This window comes from Cervus elaphus, chromosome 23, assembly GCF_910594005.1.
Source record: "Cervus elaphus chromosome 23, mCerEla1.1, whole genome shotgun sequence".
Classification (NCBI taxonomy): Eukaryota; Metazoa; Chordata; class Mammalia; order Artiodactyla; family Cervidae; genus Cervus; species Cervus elaphus.
Window position 1 is genome coordinate 59,448,733 of NC_057837.1, and position 19,982 is coordinate 59,468,714.

Below are 19,982 nucleotides of genomic sequence, written 5' to 3' on the forward strand. Positions count from 1 at the left end.
CTTGAAGTCCTAAAAATTCTCACCAAATAAAACATAACTCTCAACTTTTAGGTTGTGAACACTTTCTAAGCTGACAGGGTCAAAACCAGAGGGTGCTCAGAGGCAGGCAAGTCCAGAGGTCCTAAACTGGCAGCCCACAGGCTGTATCATGCCAGTAGACTAGTTTGCTTTGGCCTGCGTATGTGTGTATTTTATTTTCAGTCAACATTTATAACTTGAAAGATTTCATACTTAAAAAAAGATTTCATACTTAAAAAACCCGGAGATTTCTAATCTGTCTTAACCCCAAAGATCCTGTGGCTCTGTGCCCGCATTCCTGCAGGGCAGTGATGGACTGAGGCTGAAAAGTGGCTCCTTTTGGCTAATTCTCACCTGCAGTCTTGCTCTTTACCTGTTTTTTTTTTTTTTTTGGGGGGGGGTTAGCTGTCTGGTGTTGGAGTTTGGATTCTCTAGTCTAGTCTGATCCCATTTTATAGGTAGAGGATCTGAGGTTGGGGGTTTTTGGCCCTTGCCCAAAGCCCCAGGATGAACTGGTGGAGCTGAGACTCGAACCCTTGCAGTCTGAACCCAGGCACTGGACATACAGGGAAGTTGGGAACATGGAATGACGGACTTGGGCTGAAGGGTAATTCTGCTTAGGAGAAGTCTGCTGGGGCAGAAAGGTAAAGCAGAGACCAACAGCTCTGGCTGCAGTTAGCACAAAGTTCTCTCTTCCCCACCTGCTGGCAAACACCGCCTCCTGACTATATAAGCTAAACTCCTCTTGGCTGTGTTGACACAAGGCTCTCAGGTGTCCCTCTTCCTGACTTTTCTCTGGAGCACACAAACATCTTCATAATCACAGGGGCCCTTGAGGAGGCATGCAGAGCAGGGGCTTTTCCTAGGGCAGAATCTATCTGGAAAACTTAATTCTCAGCAGAGGACTAACCATGGGCTTTAGCTTCCTCATCTGCAGCATGGAGTTTCCACTGGGAATTTTAATCATATAATGCTTGTGAAGAGTCCTGGCACACACTACCCAATGAGCAATAATTCCATTTCCTTAATTTATAAACCAAGGCCCAGAGACATAACTCATCCCAAGAAGGTCACAAATTAGGTACAACTGGATAATTTTTAAATGTTAAATATAGCTCTACTTATGAATATTGTTACTATAGCTATAGGGCTTTGCTGGTGGCTCAGATGGTAAAGAATCTGCCTGCAATGCGAGAGAGCCTGGTTTGATCCCTGGGTCAGGAAGATCCCCCAGAGAAGGGCATGGCAACCGACTCCAGTATTCTTGACTGGAGAATTCCATGGATAGAGGAGCCTGGTCGGCTACAGTCCATGAGGTTGCAAAGAGTTGGAGATGACCGAGCAACTAACACATTACAATTATAAAAGTAGCATACACCTTAAAAAAAACAACCTCCAGTTTTGCTACTCAAAGATAAACCACTGATTAATTTTATTGTTGCTCCTTCTAGTTTTTTCTAAGCATAAAAGAGAAACTGTATTGGTTGGGGGGGGGGGTTGTTATTTTTACATAGTTATAGCCATGGTAAAGAGGGAACTTTGTATCTTTCAAAAATTTAACACAGTTTATGAATTGCCCATGATATGGCATTTTCTTTATAAAAAGTATTTTATGGGCTATATAATAGTCTATTTCATGGCTCCATTACAGTTACCCTTAGCATTCCCTTTTCTTGAACATTTAGACTTCTTCAGTCTCAAAAAGGATGCCACAGTAGGCATCTTCGTGCATAAATGTTTTTCTGTATTTAGAATTACTTCATCAGGATGAGTCCTCAGGAAAGATTTGTAGGGTTAAAAAGTATGAATATGCTGCCAACTGCTTTGCTAAAGGGTTGAGTTGCCAGTTGATTCTCCCCCCATAGCATATGCACAGCAGCTGTGTTTCCCCTTGATAAAGCCACAGGCACTTAGTTTTGCCTCCTAAAAGGCAAGGAGTTCCAGTTCAAACACAAGAGTTACCCAAGATGGTCTTTCTGCATCTCTTTGGCTAGCGACAAGTGTCCTCACCCCCATGTGGCAAAGAGGGAAACTGAGGTCTCCTGGAGAGCCTGAGCTCGAAAGTGGCCTACCTCTATGCCCCCTCAGGCTTTCTCCCTCTCCTACTCACAGCCCTTCTTATCTGTGTGGCAGCTCTGGCAAGGCCATTTTGGTCAATGTTTACCAAGTGTCTATATGTGCTGGGTTCTCCGCAGCGGTCCCAGTAATTAGAGTGTGTGTCAGGGAGGGGCCGGGCAGAGGATGGCTGTCTCTGCAGAACTCAGGAGCAGGTTTCTGCGGATGGACGCAGAGCTGTCTGTGGGGATCATTCCAGATTGAGCACAGGGGACGGGAGTCAACACTCCAGAGGCCTGAGGGAGGAGGGCAGAGACAAGGGGCTGGGCACACACACTAGGTCAGACAGGGTAGGGCCCAAAGGGGAGCAGAGGGGAGACTGGGTGCTGTGGGAGCACCTTCTGAGGCTACAGTAAAAAGATCTGAGCAGAGGAAGGACAAGGTCAGGTTTAGAGTATAGAAGGCAACCCTTCACCAGCTCTGCCGAGAGTGGGCTGGAAGAGATGAGGAGAGGCACCAGGAGACGGAAGATGGGAGAAAAGGAGAGGAAGTAAGAGAAGTAAAGACGGCTTTGAGAGAAATTTATGAGGAAGACGGCCCGGATGAGATGGGCGAACCAAGGAGAGGGAAGAACCGTGATGACACCCAGGCCTCTGGACAGGTGGGGGTGATGGGCACTCATCACTGCCCATCCAATGTTCCTCTCCCCTCTTCCCTTAATAACAGAACCCTATTTTTGTTCAGGGGGAACTATACACCCAGTTTAAAACATACAAGTGTCCAGAGTGGCGGTGGCAGTTCTGGCCTGTGCACTGTGGGCAGTAACATCCCGGCTCAAGAGTCGGACTAGCTGTTGTTTAGCCTGCGAGGGCCAAAAGAGAAGTGGGCATCACACCTTCAGTGGCTCAGAGTCTCCCAGGTGCCAGGAACAGGATTGCACTCAGAATCAAGGCCTAGCGGACACCAGCTGAAGGAAGTCAGGCAGCCAACCAGGTGATCAGGGCCTGAGAACCCCATATAGTCAATTCAGGCACCCGGGAATGGGCCCTGAGGGAGTGTCACCATCCATCTGTCCTGGGAGCACAGGAGAGAGAGCATGGAACTGGGAACCCGGACCCTCAGCTCTGCCACTGACTCACAGACCTGAGGGTGCCCCTCTCTTGAGCTGGTCCCTCAGCGTCCCCATCTATGAATAGAAGAAACACTCCAACCTCATGGAGCTGTGTGACCACCTGGCCTCTGCCTTCCTTGTCAGCCTCACCTCCCATCACACCTTCCCAACCATCTTCACTCTCACTGATTCATCCTGTGGATTCACCATGCTCTGACATGTGCCATGTCCTCCACCTAGAATGCTCTTCCAAGCTTCTTCCATCTGCTTATCTTCCAAGTTGAATTCAAGCATAGATGCCTGTGTGTGGCTCCACAGAAAACAAGAGTTCACAGCTCAGCCATGGTGGCCGAACTGTACCTCTGACTTTTGGAGCACTTGTTACACCAATAAGACACGGGCTGTTTACACACATCAGCTATGGATCACTGTCTTCCATCTTTTGAGGGCTTCTAAGCCTACAGACACACACACACACACACACACACACACACACGCAGCATGTATCTGCTGGAGAGCTGCACAAGGGCGCTGGCAGAAGAGATAATGATGTCCTGATCCAGGCTCCACATGCCCAGAGCAAAGCAGAGAAGTTTACCCTGCACTGTTCTAGCCCGTGCCTCTCAAACCTGGCCTTCCTTAATGAATTCATGGAGCCTCCTCCTCTGTCTCCCGAAGGCCTTTTGTGGCAAGAGGTGGTGCTGACACACTCCTTGTCCTTGGAGTTGGGATGGTCAGGGAGAGAGCTCTGCACCAGCCTCTCACCCACAGGAAGGCACAGCTGTGCCCATAGGACGGACAAAGTGAAGGAGGCACAGAGAGGTGACCTGCCTCTCTGGGGTCACAGGAATCAAAGACATCAAGACCTCCAGCCTGGGACATCTTCCTCTAGAGATCAGAGGTCTATGTGGGCTCTGACACCACACCCCATGGTCTTAGGGACCCAGGCCCCCTGTTTGCAAAACGAAGTTCTTGAGGTGTGTGAACTTGAAGTATTTCTAGGTCTGTCTTGTGATTCCACATGCTAGTAGAGAAGGATTGAATTCAGAGGCTAGAGTCTCCCAGGAAGCTAGTTTCTCTCTCTTACACACATACGTACACACATGCACTGAGTCTGAAACTCCTACAGGGCCCTCTGGGGCAAGACAGAGATTGGAAGAAAATAGTTGCAAAATATATATTTGACGAGGAACTTGTATCAAGAATGCATAAAGAACTCTTACAACTCAGTAATAGCAAGACAGCCAAACGGTTAAATATTTAAAAGTTGGAAAAATTTTTGAACAAATAATTCACCAAAGAAGATATATGGATGGCAAATAAGCACACAAAAAGATGCTCAACATCATCAGTCTTTAGGAGAACGCAAATTAAAGCCATAAGGAGACACCGCTATACACCTATTGGATGATTAATGGTAAAAAGACTGATCATACCCAGTGCTTTGAGGATGTGGAGAAACCAGAACTCTCATACACGCTGCTGGGAATGTAAAATGGCACAACCGCTTTGGAAACATTTTGACAGTTTTACCTTAAATACGTATTTACTAAGGGATCTAGCCATTCCACTTCACTCCTAAGTATTTACCCCAGAGAATAAGAAGGTATATCCACACAAAGACTTATACACAGATGTTCCCAGTAGCTTTATTTGTAATAGCAAGAAACTAGAAAAAAAACCAAAATGTCTGTCAACAAATAAAGGGAAAAGCAAATCATGGTTTATCCTTACACACAATGGAGTACTACTCAGAAGTAAAAAGGAATACACTATTGATAAACACAACAACTTGAATCTCTAAATAATTATGCCAGGTGAAAGAAGCCAGACCCTCTCCCCCAACCAAAAAGAGTATATGCTGTATGGTTCCATTGATATAAAGTTATAGAAAAAGCAAAGTAATTGATAGTGACAGAGAGCAGATCAGTGGTTGCCTGAGGAGGGGAATGGACAGGGAGGTATGAGAGGAAGGAATTACTACAAAGGTACCAGAGGAAACTTTGGGGGTTGATGGATGTGTTAATTATCTTAATGGTGGTGATGGTTTCATGGGTCACATACCATGTCAAAAGTTACACTTCTAAGTAGGTGTAGCTTGATGATCAAGAGCTGGAAGGAAGGGAAGGGGCCGGAGAAAGAGAAGAAGGCAGGGCAGCAGCGAGCAGGAGGGGTCTTTCTTGGAAGCCTGGCACATGCACAGACGTGGACACAGATGCACGGATGTACATGCACTGAGTATGAAACCACCACATGGCCTCTCGGGAAGTTCTAAGAGTCTCTTAACTCAAGAGATTCCATCTGCAAAAAACATCAAGCTATCTGCCATTCGCTCATTACTTGTCCAGAGTACTTCCTGCATGCCTGGCTTGCTCTGGGCACTGGGGATTCAGAGACAAATCAAACACAGGCCTTGCTCTGGGCAGTTCACGCTATCGACCATGGTGTAGCCTTCCCAAAATTCAGCCTACGCATTTAGCCTCATAACCTAAACATCCCAGCCGGGTTCCCTTCACAGGATGTGTGAGAACTCTTCTTCTTCGACCTCATTTTGTTTCTAGCCTCGTCATCTCTTGGGAGAAAGCCTTCAATTAGCTCATACCTCCAGCAGATTTTTGTCTTTTATCTGTGCTAAGCAGACATCCAAGCCAAACCCCAACTGTTTCTCATAATTGACTAATGAGATCTGAGTCAAAGTCTTCACAGAATCACAGAACTTAAGGACAGGAAAGAATGTGAAGATTTCAAAGCCCAACATCCAATGATGCTGATTGAAGCATCATTTCTCTGAATAACATTCCCGTTCTGCAGTCACCTAGACTCAGTTTGAATACCTCCAGGGATAGGGGAGCTCACTACCAACCGAAGATGTATCAGATCTTTGGAAAACTAGAGAAGTTATAAAGTTCTTTCCTTCTAACTGGGTGGAAGGGCACTAGCATTTTTTAAGCACCTACTGTGTGCTAAACCCTGTGTTGTGGGCTTTACACGCATGGGATTTCTAATCTAGTTTAATTCTCTACCCAGCTTTGCTCCTATGAGGCTGGAATGATGACTATGAAGCCCATTTTTACTACTGAGGAAACAAAAGGGTCAGAGAAATCAAGTGACTTGCCCGCGGTCACAAAGTAAGTCCATGTTCAAGACCAAGGCGGCAGTCCAAGCTTGTCCAACTCCAAAGTCCGTGCTCTCAGCTGACCACTCAGAGAGCAGGGCAAGGGATCTGATGCTGTCCAGGCTTGGATCCTGGGCTCCTTCACTGGAAGGCTGACCTCTGAGATTCCTCACAACAGCCATCTCCTGCTAGTCCCAACAACTCCGAGGCCCATCCTCTCCCCGGCGTGGAGCCTACCGGCCCCCCGTTTTTAGAAGGAAGCCACAAGCCAGGCTGTTGGCTCAAGTAGTCCTACAGCTCTAGGCCGGGCCCTGGGTACCGGGGGCTGCTCTCTGTAGTGCAGGAAATGGGAGGGCTTGGAGGGTGAGGAGCTCTCCATCCTCTGAGAGCACAGAGCTTGGCCTGGTGACTAGGAGCCCGGGTTCTGGGAAGGAGCTGACGAACAGGGACTCCTGAAAGATAGCACATGAACTGGGCCTTGAGACAGATGGGAACATGGGGAGATAGCAGTGGTGATGCGAAGAAAATTTCAGGATGAGTTAAAGTAAAAGAGGTAGGAAGGAGGGGCCCGTGGAGGGAATACTGCTGACTGGGATAGAATTTGACCAAGGGCCCCTTAGGACATTTCTGAAGCAGCAAAATACCTTTCTTTAGCTCTTAGGCTGGCTCATTCCAATCAGCCCCAGGGCTGGTAATCTTGCTCGCAAGAGCCCAGCTAAGGGCTGAGGGGGGAGGAAGGGATACGCACAGGCCCAAAGGAGCAGAAACAGGGAGAGAAAGAGAATGAAAAAGCAAAGAGATAAAAAGGAATGGGGAGAAGCTGGGCTCAGGAATCGGTTATTTGGTAGCTCAGCCACATACAAAAGACAAGTCACCTCATTTCCCTGTGACTTGACTTCCTCTTCTGTAATAATACTTTCCTCGCAGAGTGGTAGGAGGATGGGCCATGTCACACATCTCTGTGCCTCTTATCATTCGCCGGGACAAGGGTTGGGACCCAGCGGGGAGAGAAGCGATTGAGGCCATAGAGAGGAGGCGCATTTGTGGGGCCATCTGCCATGCACCGGCCCTTTTGGCGGATCATCCTCTCCTCTCAGGCGCAAATGATCGATCCCTCTTTGGTAGATGAGAACATGGCCCAGGGGTGGGGGCTGGGAGGGGAGGGTGGGGGGTAAGATAATTTGTCTGCGGTCCCAGGCTGACAAACAGCAGAACTGGAGATAAGCCAGGCCTGACTCTGAAGCCAGAGCTTACCCTGAGCAGCAAGTAGCCCCTGGGAGGCCCAGGTCGGCTTCAGCTCTGTGCCCCAAATGAGAGGAAGGTGACCTTACTCAGCGCCCTAGGCTTCGCCTCACTGCAGAGGCCACATTTGGCACACCTGTCTCCCAGGAGAGCTCAATGTCCGAAGTCTGCCACCTCCGAAAGGGAGGATGGAAGGAGGTGAGTGGTACAATGAAGAGAGGAGCAGCGGCTGGGAGGGAGGAGGGGGACGTGGTGCCAAACTAGCCTCCTAATGAGGCTTGGGAAAGACCTAGGCGTCCCTGTGCCATTTCTACCATTAAAAAAGCTCTGGAGAACAGGGGAGTGCCCTTCGCCAAGAGGTACTAACCCTCCAGCCCAGCTAGACTGGTGGGCTCACCACCCTAGGACTTGCTCAGCTTACCCAGTCCTACTCCTCTCCCTTTTCCCAACCCTCAGATCCTGCTCTAGTTCCTCCCACTAGGAAGCCCTCCCAGATAGCCCCAGCCTATGGTTACCCTTTCTCTTGGGGACGCCAGTAGCACTCACTGCTTGCATCACCTGTGACCAGTCCTATGCTAGAATTCCCGACCCTCTAGAATGCAAGACTGTTGAGCATCGCCATTCCAAATCCCATCACAGTGCAAGAATCCCTTCTAGAACATTAAGACCTATGTGAGCAGCCTAGAGATGAGGAACTAGCTCTCAAAACATACTGTTTCACTGCTAGATGGTTTTTCAATTTAGCGTGTTCTTCCTTGAACTGAGCCTAAATTGTCCTCCCTGGCTGGCACCTGTAAGTGCTGATCTGGGGACTGCCCCTCAGGGCATGTGGAAGCCCAAGATCTCTCCTGTGACTGAAATGTGAGTTTCTGCATACAACTATCTTCACACCCAATGACCACTATTCCATCCCAGCAGTGTGGGAAGCCATGTCCAACATGCCTGGGTTGGAGTCCCAACCTCACCACTTTTTTGGTTACACGAGTATAGCCAGTTCCTTCTTTCCACTGGTCTCAGCTTCCTCAATTATAAAAATGCCCCACCTCACCAGGTGGCACGGCCTCACCTGTCGAATGTGGTAGCTTTATTGCTTTATTCATTAACCACTTTTTTTGAAAGAATATGGCTTAGAAGAAAGAACATAGCTTCAGTGCATTCAGTGTAGGCTCTGCTACACAGTAGCTCTGAACAAACTACTTCCCCTCTCTGAGCCCCAGGGTCCTATCTATAAAATGAGGATAACATACACTAGGTGGGACTGAGTTGTTTTGCATCTTGTTTTTTCTAACAAGTGTCTTGGCCTTTCTTCTGGATCTGCCCAGTTTTGCAAGGTTACTATAAAGCAGCTACCCTTTTACTGAGCACCAGCATGTGGCAGGCACAATAAGTGTTTCAGATGAAGACTCCACTCAATCCCCATACCCACTCTCTAAAACAGGTACTACAATCTAGCATCTAACACTCGAAAGGCACGCAATCCAATGGCAATTGTTATTAAATATTTCTATGAGCCAGGCTCCATGTATCATCCATATAGCTTTATCAGCCTCAAAATCTCCCTGAGAGGAGGGACTGCCCGTCAGTACCTGCTTATAGACCAGACACTGGACACACTGGCTGAATGAATGATGGAAATATTTCTTTGCATTCCCCCACAGTGGCCCGGGTAAAGCCTGACCACGGTAGGTGCTTGATGAATATTTGATTAAGTGGAGCCACAAAAATGTAAACTGTCCTCAGTGGCTTTAGTCTGAATCTCAGAATGCCTTGAAAGCATGTCAGTGGGGTTCCTCCAGCTAATCAGGAGGCCCTCTCTGAGAACGCTCCAGGCTTCCTTCACAATCAGATCCAAGCTTTTCCTTGGGGGTGGCTGTCAAAAAGAGACCACTTACTGTACAGACCTCATCATAACCCAGGCAGAGGTGGTAGAACCAGCGTGGCTTCCAGAGAATAGGAAGTGCCCCTCCTGCTGAGGAGATACCAGCACCTCTCCTCACACCTGCTTCTCAAGGGTGGCTTTTGTGCCAGCTTCACTGGCCATCAGTCAAGTTCCCCCTTCTGAGGCTGTTGACCAAGCTTCCAGAGACCCTGTGGTAGGGAGGCTGGCAGGTGCCAGGGGACTCAGAGAGGTTTGGAAGCCTCAGTCTCCAGAGAATCCATCCTGACTGTGCTGCCAGAAGCGAAGGGGCACAAATTGGGCCTTTGAAGCAGGCGGCCCAGAAGCAGAAGATCTAAGTGGCCAAAGCAATGTGTTCCCCTGTCTTGCAGAGAGGGAGGGCAACCCTGGTCCAGGTCTGTACTCTCAGCTTCATTTCCTTTCTCTGTCCTCATCCTCAGCCAACAGCTATGAGCAATAAGTGTCTGGCATCTCACACTGTACATCAGGGAGCACAGACTGATGGCCTGACACAGACACACTTTAATGGGCATATTTTAAAAGGCTGCTTAGTTGGCCACATTAAAAAAAAAAATCAAAAGATGTCACAAACATTCAGATTTCTGTCTTATTTTTTATTATTGTAATTATTTATTTTTTGGTCACGCAGCTTGTGGAATCTTAGCTCCCCCGACCAAGGATCGAATCCATGCCCCATGCTGTGGAAGCATGGAGTCTTAACCATTGGAGAGCCAGGGAAAGACCTGGATTTCTTTCTTATATATGAGATGATCCGACAACATGTGACCCACATTCTTGCATGGCAGCTGCCTCTTTCAAGCAAACACTCTCCAATTTGCTATCATCCTCCAAAGCCCAACATGGACAACAGAGTTTGAGGTCCCTTCCTTTACATGTTTTATTATAGCATATGGACCTCCTCTAGTGACCTTAGGAGGTAGATAGATAGCATCATGTCCCCATTTTACAGATGAGGAAGCAGAGGCTCTAGAGAAAAAATTACTTGGCCAGGATTTGAACCCAAGAGCCTGACTTCAGAGCCAAACTCAAGGACAGTAAGTGTGTGCAAAGTCACTTCAGTTGTGTCTGACTCTGTGTGACCTTATGGATTATAGCCTGCCATGCTCCTCTGTTCATGGGATTCTCCAGGCAAGAACACTAGAGTGGATCCTCCTCCTCCAGGGGATCTTTCTGACCCAGGGATTGGACCTGTGTCTCTTAGGTCTCTTGCACTGGCAGGCGGATTCTTTACTACTAGCACCACCTGGGAAGCCCCTTGGTCTGCTGCAAAATATGGACAATGCAGTGAGACTTTTTTTTAATATTTATTTTTATTTATTTGGCTGTACTGGGTCTCAGTTGTGGCATGTGAGATCCTGTTCCCTGACCAGGGATTGAACCGAGGCCCCCTGCATTGGGAGTTTGGAGTCTTAATCACTGGACCACCAGGGTAATCCCTGCAGTGAGTTTTTAAATAAAGCAAAATGCATTTGATTTGAAGGAATCATTTTTTCCCCCTGATTTTATATAGCCTTCTTACTTTGGGGATAAAGGTATTAAAATGTTCTTTTTCTCTCTATATGACTGTAATAGTAAATAGAGCAAGTGTTATTTGTCCTTATTTGGCAGAGTAAAAAGTTGGCCAACCTAGGATAGACTCTCAAATTTACTGATCTTTGAAATCTGTCTGAGGACCATTGCTCTGCTATATAGCCTTCCTGTCCAGAATGAAAGCATGTTTCTGTTACTCCTCATGGTTCAAAAACCCCCCACCTTGATCCACATCTCATCCTATCTTTGAAGAGGTAGCTTTTGAACTGAGCCTTTCCCAAATCCTCTCCTTCCAGCAAACCCACAGAGCATGTGTTCATACCTCTAGTTATATTTATCTTATTCTTCCTCAGGTTACAGTTATCTGTATTCTATCCACTCTTGTACCCCTTAAAGTGGTTCTAGAACAGAAGAAAGTGTTGCTGAATTGTTAACCAGTCAGTGCTTAAAGAGATCAACACCTCTGCCTATCATTTTGCAGGTGTGGAAAAGCAAAGAGCCTTGCCTCAGGCCATCCAGGGAGTCCAGGCAGAACTGAGGTCAGTCTCCTGGCTCCTTGGCACTCACTCTTTCCACTGTACCAGCCTGCTTCCCAGATGTTCCCTTTTGGTTGGCTCAGTACCTCAATTCAGAGGTGCTAGCATATGACAAACACTTCGTAAATACCTGCTCATCAAGCAGTACAAAGCAGCCTGGGAACACAGCCCTCCTCTCTCTAAGGGCCCTTCGCTTTATATCATCTGCACCAAACCTCGACTTGGTGTGAGCTGCCCATCAAATGAAGAAACAGCCCCTTAGGTCCCTAGTGACCTAGATGTACAAAGATACCCTTATGGCTCAGAAATGCAATCCCCGTAAGGCCAGAGTTCTGATCCCAGCCTTGCTGAGTAATTTTGGGTAAATGCCTTCATCTCTCCAGGTGTCAGGTGCTCCAGACAGATGGAATAATGACACGAGGAAGAAGTCCCCAAGCCTACTGGATGGTTATAAGCACTAGACAGGCTTTCCAAGAGGAGCCTCAGAGTCCTGCTTCGAGGCCTCTGATGACAGGGAAGGTTCCAGTACCCCTGAGACAAATGGATGGTCCCTTTGGAACTGAGCCACAGAGTGAGTTGGGATGGTCCCTCAGATTGTGGCCACTTTTGGGGTTGCTGCAGTGAAGAGTCAAAAACTCCTCGGAAACGTCCTAATCTGGGTAGACCATTTATTATTATTACTATTATATGCAAATTTAATGCAGAAAATGGCATCATCTCTCTAAAGTCTTCCTGACCCATGGAATAGGAGAGGCCATCCCTTTCTCCCTGTCCCATTACATCCACATCAGTGTTATCACAGCTCCTAGATGGTCCAACCATACCCACAGGCTTAGATATTTGTCTCCCTCTATTAGCTGTGAGCTGCTTGAAATTAGGGATCGCCTCTTACTCTTTTCTGTATCCTATGTGCTTGGTCTAGGGCCTGATAAATAAATAATAAACAAAGGCTGATCTATGTTTAGCCAGACAAGGAAACCCCTCCACTGCTGTTCTGGGACAAGGAAGCATTTAGGCCATTTAGAGTCACAGAGGCATCCAGTGCATTGGGACATGCAGAGAGAAACTGGCTAACCCAAAGTCACGCTGTCAGTGAAAAGGCTCTGACTAAAAGCGGTTCTTTCAACTCTCAGCTAAACTGTCTCTGGTTCTATCACACATTAGCTGTGTAACTCTGGGCAAGATCCTTTGCCTCACCGCCCTGGCTTCCTCACTTATAAAATGGGTAAGATTAAAGTCTAAGCCTACATAATAGGATTATTTGAAGAGTAAGCGAACCTGTGTAAAACAGCACAGGACCTAAGAGGAGCTCAAAACGTGTGCCTGTCAGGACTGGCATTCACTCCCAGCCGTTCTCCTTGGTAAAGGGGCACCGGCCACTCATCAGCAAAGCCGAGCTCACGCTGCAAGGAAGACTTCACAGCACTAACTTACGCACTCGTCAACCCAGCAAGTTCCCCCGCAACAGTCCCTTGGGGGAAATGCCTGATCTTTTGTCACAAATCCTTCACAGCTTCCCCTTCTCCAAAGCCCTAGGCACAGTTACAAGTGTACACACACCTCACAGCAACTAGAAGCAGGGTAGCAAAACCTTGGCAAGAGCTCACCCTTTCGACTCAGACAGACCAGGTCTCGGATAACAGTTCTGCCACTTGGAGCTCTGTAGCCTTAGGTCACTCTCTCTAAGCCTCAGACTCTTCCACTTTCACATCAATATAATCTGTTACAAGGATTATCTGAAATAGGTAATGGTCTGCTATTCCATAAATGATACTGAGAGTAATAATAGTTGTCTTATTTTTATTTAACAAAATCCACTTGACAAAATGTCAGAAGCAGAAGGAAGCTTCAGGATCATGTCTTCTCATTTTATACCTGGGGAACTAGAGGTGCTGAGAGGAGGTATGATTGACCCAAGATCACTCAATGCGGTGGTAGTAGAACAAGACCTGGGACCTGGGTCTCCTGATTTTTTGCTACATGTCCATTTTGACTTGTTTGATTCTCCTTATCTTCTCCTTCCCCGAAATACAAGTGGCTGGAATCACTCTCTTCCCAATTTTCTTCTCTTTATGCTCATCTTTCACCAGCCAGAACCACCTGTTTGTCAACATCATCACTCCCCAAGGCACATCTAGTTCTTTCAAGCCTGACTCAGGGAGAAGGTAAAACAACTGTTGGCCACTGGCAATAGCAATAGTAAGAGCAATAATAACGACAACCAACAACTGGCACAGTACTATACTTAACAATGCTTTTCCCTACACTGTCAACACACTCCTGCAGTTTCTCTCTAACCTAGTTGGCTTAGGGACATAATTTCCTCAAACTTATTTGATCCAACACTTACTGAGAACCTGCTTTATGCCTATCCATGGGCTAGAGGTTGAAGACATAGAGAGAAAAAAGTCCAGGCCTCTGCTGGGAGGAGCTCACAAACTAATGGGGAAGTAGTGGAGTTGGGGAAATTTCTTATGGCCCAAATGGTGCAGCAGCAAAATGCCCTGCACTACCCTTATGGGGAGTCTTCTTTATCATGCTGTCAAGAGGCAGAATATATCTGTGGAATAAACTGCAACAAGGAAGGCTGAATGTAAAGCTGAACAGGACAGCAGGAGAGAAGATAAAGAATAGGAAATGCAGACACCAAAATCTTGACCTCCGTATCTCATGGAGATTCTAGTGAGAGACTCCTGGAGCGCAAGGGAGCAGGAGTGGGATCCAGGTGAAAACAGGAAGGCTTGGTCCCTGCCTGCCTGTTAGCACATAAGATTTTGATGCTTCTGTTCCCTAAAGGACTCTGATCTTTGACGTCAACATTTTCCAAACCCAGTGCTGGGCTACATGTGCCTCCTTGAGACAATCATTTGCTGGAATGATGTCAGCACCCTTGCAGCAGAAATGTTTGTACCTCCTGCTTGCTTCCTAGGCCCCTCAGCCTGGCTGCCCAGCCCACTCCAGCACACATTTTCCCCTGGCAGGGAACCATCTACAAGGATGTGGAAGAGACGGGTGGGGTCAGGGAGGTGAGAAAACACAGGACTAAGAGGAGCCACCCCTCCCCTCTTCCTCCAGTCTACCTCCCAAGTCCCACATCCCTGAGAACCTACTATGTGCCAGGTACAGGCAGTATTTTTAGTGCTTTTATATGGGTCTCATTCAGTCTTCACATCAACCCTCTGAGAAATTCTTCCCAGATTTACAGATGAGGAAACTGAAGCTTGGGGGAGGGAAATAACTCGACAAAGGTAATTCCAGTGATGGCACAGGAGATGCCAATACAGGACGGTCTGAAGCCTCCAGTTCTATAAGGCCCACATAGTCAGTGCTTCCCTTGAGAAGTCCTGAGTTTAAAGAGATCAACTGAGGAAACCCCAAATATTTCATAGACCCAAGTTTAAATTCTAGGTTGCTTTTAATAGAGATGTCCCCCTGACATGAAAGAGCTGCTTGAATGGCATATTAAAATTGTACAGACCATCTAATCCAACTCCTGCATTTAACAGACGAGCAGACAGACACCCACGCCTAAAGAATTTTAAGATGGCTACTTGGGGCCTCTGAGCAGGCTAAGGGAAATAGAGAACCCCAATCTCTGGCACCTTCTCTCCCCCACCCTGCCTGCAGAGATCCCCTTCTTTGGGGAAGCAACTCCAGCCCATCCCACCTCCAGATGGACAGGGAAGGCAGAGGAAACAGGCCTCTCCTCAGACTGCAGGGGTGAGGGAGGGAATGTGGGACTCCCCTGGCTAGTTGGTGTCCCCAACAGCCCAGCTCCTGGCTAAGGAGCAGAAGGAGAAATTATCACATCTCGAGGAAGCTCCAGGGAGACTGAGGCTCAGAGCTCCTACTCTAGGGGTCAGGGGCATTTTTTCCCAGATCTACCGCAGGGCCTTGATTCTTCTCAGGAGGGGAATAAGGGAAGGAAGCAGTCATTGGCATTTGACCTTGGGCTGGGTTTGAGGTTCCATCCTCCGGCCACCCTCAGGTACCCTTGCTCCTCCTCCAAGAAGGAAAGAGGCTTAAATGTTTGCCAAATGCTGGAACAGGAAGACAAATGGGAATGGGAGTGGTCCCTAAAATCCCCTAAAATCGCCCACTTCGGGCATCTTCTCTGCTGCCACCGAGCATCCTCTAACTGGTGAATTTCAAGGTGGTGGCGGTGGTGGGGCGCTTAGAAGGGTGTAGGGGAATGAAGGGAGGGTAAGAATGAGTCACTGTTAACCCCTCCGCGGCTGGTGCCCTCTGAGGGATTCTACCGCAGCGAGCGGCCCCCGCCCGCAGCCCGCAGCGGTGCAGCACACGCGGCCCCCCTCCCGGCTCCGCCGAGGCCTCCTCACCTGAGTCCACTCGCCCTCCGCAGCCCCGCCGGCGGCTCTCACCGCTCCGGCCCGGCTTGGCGCAGCGCCTCTGCAGTCGCTGCAGCAGCTGCCTGGCCCAGATCAGCAACCTGCGGCGGTGGGGAAAACAGACAGACAGGGGCGGGTGAGCGTGGGCGGGGACCCGGGGCGGTCGAGTCCCCCGGCCGCTGACTGCCTGGCCGCCGCAGCCCGAAAAGCCTGGAGGGCTGGCTGACCGCTGGGCGCTCCGGCCGCTCCCCCGCGCCTCCCCTTCCCCCACCCACATTTGGCCCTTTGGGCCGCGGCGGCACCGCTGGGGCGGTGGTCCCCGGAGGTCCCTGTCATCACCTGCGGAGGCTTCCATGGCTTCGGCTGCCCTGCCCAGGCCGCCGAACTGCTCTCCGGAGCCCCTGCTGGAGGCGGCTAGCTGGGTGCTCGCCGGGGCTGGGGCTGCCGGGAGGGAGGGAGGGAGGGACAGGGAGGGTGAGGTGGATGCAGGGGACCAGCCAGTCGGCGGCTCGCCGGCAGCTGCGTAAGCGCCCCGTCTTCACTTTCCTTCTTAAAGAGATAGTTAGCATCTTGCTCCAAGAGATTTCGGGAGCGGCGATGCCAGCATGCACCGAATAGGGGTGGCTTCTCCCACCTCCACACCGGCCTGTACGTAGAGCCGGTGGTGGCACCCGGCCAGAGCATGTTGGCTCACTGACAGGTCGTGTGACCCTGGACTAGTCCTGTCACCTCTCTGGGCCTCAGTTTTCTCATCTGTGACATGGGATATTGATACCAAACTCACTTCTTGTCACATGGTGGTCTTAAATAGTCATTTGATCTTAATTCCTTGAAGAATATTTTCACTCAAGTACCTCTGAGTATTTAATGCAAACAGTACTCAGACCACTTAGAAAAATGATAGTAAGAATCTTAAATATCTGAAAACAAAAAATGTTTTTCTTTGAGGTATTAAGATGGTGAATCATCAGAAAGATGGAAAGATAAAAACAATCACAACCTAAAATAAGTGTTCATTATACACCTTTCCCCTCTGTGTCTGTCTTCCATCCACTGTCACAGGGAAGAAGAGAAAAAAGCAAATGGGAAAAGTCTAGAAAACTGGACTCTCTGCCTAGCCCTTCCACTTCTAGTCCTGTAACTTTAGATAAAGTAACTTACTCTCTGGGCCTAGATTCTTATCTGCTCTCTGTGTGGGAAGCTGGGTGCAATGGGAAGGTGCTCCCTCCTTCAGAACCAGCCCTATCTGATCAGTAACTCCTTTACTCAAATCTTCCCTCAGTTCTTCCAGTTGTTGTTTAGTTGCTAAATAGTGTCGAACTCTTTTGTGATCCTATGGACTATAGCCTGCCAGGATCCTCTGTCCGTGAGATTTTCCAGGCAAGAATACTGGTGCAGGTTGCCATTTCCTTCTTTAGGGGATCTTCCTGACCCAGGGATCAGACCTGTCTCCTGCATTGGCAGGTGGATTCTTTACCACTGAGCCACCAGGGAAGCCAGGCCTTTCTTGACCACCCTAAATAAAATAGTGACTCCCTCCTCCTTCACTTCCTCTGCCCTAGTTTTGCTGTATTTCAGCACCATATTAAATTTTTACTATTTGTAGTCTTTCATTATTACCCCCACTAGAATGTACACTTCATGAAGGTAGGGACTTTGTTTTATCTCCTGCCATATTCCCACTGCTTAGATCATGCCTGACACATATCACATGCTCAATAAATATTGACTATGTAAATGAAAGAGTAAGCATGCATTGTGCCAAGCCCTAGTTTCTATAGAACATGAGGTCAGATACTATCCTAGTCTCCAAGATTCCTGTCCTTAAGTCTCTGTCTACTCTTGGCAAGGCTTAACTTGGTACCCTTCGCCCTAAGCTGACTTTTCCAGAGAAGTATTTGTAAAGTGAATTCTCTGACCTCATATCATGACTCTGCAATACTGGCCTGGTAAGAAATAGTTAATATTTACAACACATAATTATAATATTTACAATATACTATATATAATAAGAAATAATTATTTTAAGTGAACTGTTACTTTTCAGAGTTAAGTCTTTTTTTGTAGCTCTGATTTGTGGTAAATCCATCATTCTGTAACAATACATATAATTTTGCAAAAAATACCTATAAGTTTTTTGGCATTGGTTATATTTCCCCCTCATTCATTTAAACTGAATTCTTCTATCAGATGGCTGTATTATATTATGCTTCGTGGAAAAATATGACAGAGCAATCATAGTAGGAATAGGAAATTCTAGTTGAAAAAGCCATGTAAATTAAGGCCTGCTGTCTAAAAAACAAAAACCTAATGCTAAATCAGCAAGTTAATTGATGGAACATTTTATCTGCTCTAAAGTCCATCTAAATTATATAAGTGACTTACTTACACTTAAAGCAAAACCAAAGGAAGCCATGTAATTATTGTTTGTTTATCAGGAGATAATTTCTGAAATCCTCATTTAAAAATATTTTTTGTCTGTCCTCATGTTTTTTTCCTTGATACTTAGAAGACGACATTTCCCAGAAAAATCCATAAGGAACTTCACCCCCCAGAAGAGAGAGGATCTCTATCCACATTACTGTCCTCTGGGATGGTGTTAGCTAGCAAAGACTCCTCAGCAACATAAAGCCTGTGATTGAGAAGAAGATAGCCAATGTTTAGTTACAATAGAAATTGTAAGCAATGAGGATTTTAAACACAAAATGAATTATTCAAAAGAAACTAGTAGTTTTGCTTTTGTTTTGTACAAATTGAGAAATACTTAAATTTGTTTATTTTCAAAAGCATTTCTGGTTCCAGTTCTGGTTAAGTACATTCCTCCCACTGAATGTCACAATAAACCTGAAGAAAATGCATGTAGCAGCTACTCGAGGACTCTGAAAATACTAGCAGGCAAAATGGGGTAAAGGATAGAATTTGACACACCACTGACTAGTGAATTTACCAATTTTGCTTCCTCTGGTATCCCCCAGCCTGGTCTCAAGGTAGCCCCAAATCTGGAATTGGGGAATCAACACAGAGAAAATGCTTAGTTCTGACTTGAGGGTTAGGAAAAGAGACCCCTAATGCTCAAGGTGAGTGAGGGAAATAATTTTACTTTTATTCTCTAATCTTATCTCATGACCCAGTCCTAGGAAATCCTGCAGTGGTGGCTGTGACATCTGGAACCCATAGGTCTCTAAAACTGAGGGAGGAAAAAGTTCTCCAATCAGAGTAGCTGTGGGCCTGAGAGTGTGAGCCTCTGCTGGTATTTGTGTTTTGTTTCTTTCTGTTCCTCCCACCATTTGGGTCCAGATACAGGTGCAATTGTGGGAAGAAGGCAGGAAAACAGAGTGGAATAAATAAAGCTACAATCTCCAGCTTTCTGGTGAACCCCAAAGAGGATGAACTAAATCATTATAAGGGTAATAATAAAAAAATAATAATTCTGGTTACTACTGAAAACTAAGAATAAAGAAAAATCTTGCAAGCAATCACAGAAAAATTATGTGTTATTTACACAGGAATACTGATTTGAATAACTGTGAATTTCTCAACTGAAACCATGAAGGGCAGGAAAAAAATGGAACAAGAATTTTATATTGCTGAGAGAAAAGAGCAGTCAACCAGAATTCTACACACAGCAAAAATATCCATCAGGAATAAAAGTAAAATAAAGACATTCTAAGATAAAGGCAAGATAAGAAAATTTATTTTCAGCAGAGCTGCTCTGAAAGAACTGTGAAAGAAAATTCTTCAAACAGAAGGGAAATTATATTAGAAGGAAAGTTAGAACACCAGGAAGAAAAGGACAATAAGAATCATAAATTTAACAGGCTATTCTCCTCTTGAATTCTTTAAAATATGTTTGACAGTTGAAAGCAAAAATCATAACACTGTCTAGTGGGTTTTCAGTGTAGATAGATGTAATATATAAAACAATTATGATTACAATATAAAGTAGGAAGGCTAAAGGAACTTAAATGATACAAACTTTCTACACTTCACTCAAGGTGGTAAAATATTGATTCTAAGTAGTGTGAAAATTTAAGAATTTAATTTTTAATCCTTAGAGTTACCATTTAAAAATATCTACAACAAAAGATATACTAAAAAAAAAAAAACC

At 46.7% G+C, this 19,982-nt stretch overlaps 1 protein-coding gene across 7 annotated transcripts in view; it reads right to left on the reverse strand.

Annotated features, from left to right (window-relative positions):
- SNPH (syntaphilin) overlaps positions 1–16,349 on the reverse strand; it is a 42,953-nt gene extending 26,604 nt beyond the window's left edge. For 4 of the 7 annotated variants that reach the window (XM_043883902.1, XM_043883899.1, XM_043883895.1 and 1 more), the window contains exons 1-2: positions 16,214–16,349; positions 15,866–15,975 (exon numbers count right to left, since the gene is read on the reverse strand). The gene's annotated coding sequence lies outside the window, so the exon portion shown is untranslated. The remainder of the gene's footprint in view (positions 1–15,865; positions 15,976–16,213) is intronic. The other 3 variants (XM_043883901.1, XM_043883898.1, XM_043883904.1) reach the window with 2 other exon arrangements.
- Positions 16,350–19,982: the final 3,633 nt, after the last annotated feature.